This window comes from Chinchilla lanigera, unplaced genomic scaffold (assembly GCF_000276665.1).
Source record: "Chinchilla lanigera isolate Chin_1 unplaced genomic scaffold, ChiLan1.0 scaffold00088, whole genome shotgun sequence".
Lineage (NCBI taxonomy): Eukaryota > Metazoa > Chordata > Mammalia > Rodentia > Chinchillidae > Chinchilla > Chinchilla lanigera.
Genome location: NW_004955489.1, coordinates 7,552,155 through 7,557,929, shown reverse-complemented (window position 1 = coordinate 7,557,929; position 5,775 = coordinate 7,552,155).

Sequence of the window (5,775 nt, the reverse complement as noted above, 5' to 3'; positions counted from 1 at the left end):
TTTTTTGGTTTTTCTCCGGTACCGGGAACCGAACTCACGACCTTGCGCTTGCCAGGCAGGCGCTTTTGCCGCTGAGCTAAATCCCCAGCCCCGAGGCTGATTTTCTTGTGGGGCTTGGACACTATGCCTTCAAGAAACTCCCAAAGAGGTGTCCCAAAATGTTTTGATCAGTATCAGCATCCTTAGTGTAAGATTATATACTCTTTAGGTATTGGTTTCATTAAGATAAAAAACAAAGCGAACAACCACCAGTTTTATTATTTCACAGCCATACTTTGAGTTTAATTACATTTTACAGAGTTCCCTGATTATTTTTATTTCACGAATTAATTAATCGATTAGTTAACATCCTCAATTGTCTGTCTCTATCTTTCTCTCTCTGTTCGTTCCCACTCTCCCTCTCCTCTCTTCCTCCCTCCTAAATTTTGAGACAGGGTCTTGTTAAATTGCCCCGACTGACCCAGGTTGACTCAAACTTCTGACCTTCCTCCCTCAGCCTCCTGAATAGCTGGGATCACAGGGGTATGCCACAACTTTCCGCGGATTATTTTGTTAATAAAATTGATGCTTGGAAGACAGGTGTGGTGTTGCATACCTGTAATCTCAGCACTTAGGGGGCTGAGGTAGGATGTAAATTGGAGGCCAGCCTGGGCTACATAGTGAGTTCAAGGCCAGCATTAACTGTATGAGGAGACCCTGTCTCAAATAAAAAAAATAAAATTGAGGATTGGGACTGAAGGAGGTAGTTCAGTGTTAGAGGGCTTGCCTAGCATGTGTGAATCTGAGTTGGATCCTCAGCATTGTAAATAAATATGTACTTTTTACATTTGTGAAATGTTCTACAGCATTGTGATTTTTTTCAGTTGTATGTGTTTTTATGCAGTAACACTAAACGAAAACACTAACCCATAGCTTTTCACAGATGAGCTGAAAAGTAATTCTTTCCTACCCACAGATTTTGGGACTTGGAGATGCTCAGAGAGGCTATACTGCTGAATGGTAATAATGGTTTATAATGGAGACTGGAGGGACTTTTCCTTATTCGTTCTTCACTGCTTTATCATTGTTATCTGGTTCTTTCTTCCTTGATCTTCTCATCCCTATCCTATTCACTAGACATGGGCTCATCCAGAAAAAAGATATTTTGAGTCTCAATTGTTACTGAGTTTGAATGAGGTAACGTTAAATATCCAGATTCAAGATGGAGGACTCTATGTTGGGCAGTGCTGTAGTACCACCCAGAGCTGGCTGGCTCTGTAGGTGGTATCTTGCCAAGTCTGGAGGGTTGTCAGTCAGCACAGTCTTTCCCTAGAACTGGAGTCAGGGAAACACCTCTTTGAGCCTGAGAGGCGTTTATGCTCCTGTTATCCTTTGTTATGTTTTTCTTACAAAAGAAGTACTTTACATTTTTTTTTTTTTCAAATCAGGTCCTCAGAAACTCTACTGGTAAGATGATGAAAATGTTGTTGTCAATAATTCCCTTTGTAAATGCCCTCAAGTCAACAATAGAAAGCTGTTTGTGGCACACATAAATACATGTAACATCTTGATATCAATCCAGGGCATGAAAATTGTTTATAAATGACTTGCTAAAAAAAAAAAAAAAAAAATGATCCACTAATGTTACAAAGTGAAAACTTTTGCCAAAAACCTGCATTCATATCTTTGCAGCTAATCACCAACATAATGTAGAATTTGTTGTCCAGCTGGTATCAGGTCTTTGAAGACTTCAGTCTCCTTTACAAAAAGTATTTAACCACACGGAGATGTGACATCTTTTTTGTTTTGTTTACTGAGACAGGGCCTTCCAGGATAGTCCAGGCTGGCCTAGAACTCACAGTCATCCTGTTTCAGAACCTCAGGGCTGGGATTACAAATTTGTACCATCACGCCCCTGCTAGATGTAGAATTTTATTGGCCTTAGTGATAACTGAAAACAGACCGTGTTTAGTTAAATTCTGACCAATGATACATTAAATGAAGACACTTGGTGCAGCAACATCAGTGATTTCACCTGACTCATCAGTCACCAGTATGTAGCTGCCATCATGTTTCACTTTGCTAACAAGCTGGAATCTCACATCTAATGCCAACAACGAGGTCCTTCAAACAAATGACGTGTTTGATAAGGAAATCTTTTCAAAATCATTATGCACTTCAGCATTTGTCTTTTCTTCTAGCACAACATCTGTGCATGTGTTCAATCAGATGTATATTCCTTGATCATTCCTCAGCCTTCCATGATTTTTGAGCTTGATTTGCTGTTATCTCAGGAATGGGAACTAAAGCATCTTCCATTGAATGCTGTGTTTTTGGAGCATGATTTTATGTCCAAGGCACTAGATTTAATCTTGTGAAGAGACAGAAAAAGAAGCATCCTGGCCAGACTTTCTGAAAAGGCCATGTTGTAGAAGAAATTCAGTGGGGGAGGGGACCAAAATCCTATTTAGAAAAAATATTAAGGACATCTTTTTTGTTGTTGTTGGCTTTGCTATGCATTCTTAAAACTTCACAGGAGTTTCTCATTGTTGTAAAGCTTCAGTGCTTTAAGAGATCTCTCTGAGCTGGAAAATGAAAAAAAAAATCACATGGTCCAACTGGTAAAAATGGATGCAATTCATTCGTAGTGAGCCCTGCTTAACTGCATAATTTGTTTATATGCATAAATCTGAGGAAGTCTTAATGTTTGGTTCCCAAGTGACTAGATGGCATGCATCTGGCTCCATTAGATTCTCCATAATTACATATTGGCTAATTGCATAATGCAGCTATTTTAACACTGAATTTAAGCCCTAACGTTGCTATTAACAGTGTAATCACTTTGGATAACTGAATAGTTGCAATGTACTACAATACTTGAAAATCAAAATGTAGGACACTAACCACATCTATATTTTAAGAGAAAAAAGTTCAGAAACACTTTAAATTAAAAAATAAACCAATTTGTTTTTCTACTGGGAAAATATTAAATTGTAATTGACAAATGCCAAATCTTAACAGCCAATAAATATTTCACGTAACTTCAGCTTGCTTTTAAGTGGTACAAATTGGGCATTCATACACAATATAAATATGTTAATTAAAATTAAATCATGCTGAAAAGGTAATTGTGCTTTTATTTTTAATTTGTACTCATTGCTTTAAATGTATGGCCTTCAGCATTTTCTCCTGGAATGAAAGAATGTCCATTCTGTAGTCTGCACTAATTAAAATTTATCTGGTACATATGTAGTGTTTAGTAAAGAACCAGTTGCTGTGTATGCACACATAAACACTGGTTTACATTATTTTTTACTTTTATTAGTATATGTTTGCAGTACATAGTGATTACATTCACTGTAGAGAATTAGTACATGTATATTAACAGTATGTGTTCAAGTAACCTGGAATTCAAAACTAGCCTCTGGTATTATCAGGAAAGAGGATTTCTTAACTAAAGCAGACAATAGAGCCCATAATACAGTAACTATGATAAGTGTATACTGAGTAACTCAGATATTAAGGTCTGATTTTTAATGTGTTTAGAATGAAAGAAGTGGGAGTTTCCATTGATCCTCAAGTTTTGTGGTTTGTAGACCCTTTATTCTTTTCTTCTCATTGATGTTTCCTCCTCTGTAAATTTCAGGACACGGTCTGAGGACCATGCCAGGAGCTTCTTTAATGTAAGCTTGCAAGAATATTCTCTAGCAAGGCTTTCACTGCATTCTTCCTTGATATCACTAGACATTCCAAACCTCATGGCAGCTACAGTCTAAAGGAAGCCAAAACATCAGTCATGTAAGGAAACAGTCAGTATAAGTCATGAAGCTACTATTAAAACTGACTAATTCATTAAATCACTTGGATTTCTGCAACTGTGTAGAGAAAACAGTATTTTTAGACACTAAGTTTTTAGTTGTGGTAAAATATACATGACATAATTTAGCATCATAACTATTTGTAAGTAAGTGCACACTCTGAAATCTCAAGTACATTCACTGTTGTGCAACCATTGTTGGTATCCATCTCTAGAATTTATTCAATTTGTAAAACTGAAACTCTACTCATTTAATAGGAATTCTTCTGTCCTTACTCCCTTCTGTTTTCTGTGACTATGAATTTGACTACTACAGGGATTGCATATAAGTGGTCTCATAGAGGATTTGTCCTTCTATAATTGGCTTATTTCATTCAGCATGATACCCCAAGTTTTGTCTTATCCATGCTGTAGTATGTGTAAGAAATTCTCTGCTTTTTAAGGTTGACTAATATTCTACTATATGAACATAACAAATTTTCATCAGTTCACCATTGATGGACACTGGAAGACAATAGGATTTATATGGAGAAAGTAAAGTGCAGAATACAGAAATTATACAGACAGCTGGGTGGTAAGAAAGCATGAACAAGGAAGGGGAAATAGGAATAATGATATACCGTGTACAGGAACCTAATAACCCCAGTTAATGCAAACATTCTATGCCATACCATGAGCTAAGACCACTAATATTAACAAGAATGAAAAATTGGATAGGGCAACTGGAGGAGGAGGAAGGGAGAGGGAGGAAAGAAAAAGAGCATAAAAAAAAAGAAAGAAACTTGCACATGTAACCACTGCCCAGTATGACTGCAAACTACATGAACTGCAAACATGTACAAAGAAAATAAAACATAAAAAGCTAAAGTAATAAAATGAAAATAATAAATAATAAATAAAACTAAAATAAAAAATAAAATAAAACTTAAAAAGTTGGGCATGCTGGCCCAAGCAGATACTGAGGCAGGAGGATCCCTGTGAGTTCCATACCAGCCTGGGCTAGTGAGTTCAAAGATAGCCTGAACTAAATAGCAAGACCCTGTCTCAAAAAAAAAAAAAAAAAAAAAAGAGAGAGAAAGAAAGAAAGCATGGAGCTGAAGCTGGGCAAAGTGGCACAGACCTGTAATCCCAGCACTTGGAGGGCTGAGGAAGAAGGATTTCCATAAGGTCAAGGCCAACCTGGGCTACATAGTGAGTTCAACGCCTGCCTGTACTACATAGCAAGACTTTGTCTCAAAAAGAAAGAAAGAAAGAAACAAAGAAAGAAAGAAAGAAAGAAAGAGAGAGAAAGAAAGAAAGAGAGAGAGAGAGAGAGAGAGAGAGAGAGAGAGAGAGAAAGAAAGAAAGAAAGAAAGAAAGAAAGAAAGAAAGAAAGAAAGAAAAAGAATTCCATGCCTACTATGTGCTTGGCTTGGCATAACTGAATGTCCAAAGAGTGAATATCTCAAAGTTCATTTTCCAATGGTCACAGGTTAGTCTGATGGGTGGGCCATATGTCACGTCTATCAAAATTTCTGGAACCCAAACAAGATAAGATCAAACTTCTTAGAGATAGGGTCTGGAGGTCTTCCTTTTAGACAATCTGCCCAGGTGAGTTTGCTATGATTTTTTTTTTTTTCTGGTACTAGGGATTGAACCTAGAGCCTTCTCACTGAGCTATATCTGCAGGGTTTTTTTTGTTTCCATTTTTAATTTTGAGACAGAGTCTCCCTAAGTTGCCCAAGCTAGGGTTGAACTTGAGATTGTCCTGCCTCAGCCTCCCAGAGTGCTGGGATCACAGGTGTGTGTCACCACAATTGACAGAACTACTGTTTCATAGAAAATGACAAAAAATTCCTGGCATGGCACAGACATGTAACTTTGGCACTGAAGGAGGCTAAGGTAGGATGATACGGAGTTCAAGGCCAACTTGGGTTATAAAGTGAGTTGGAGTTTAACTTCTGCTACATAGCAAGACTCTCTCAAAAACAAATCAGAAC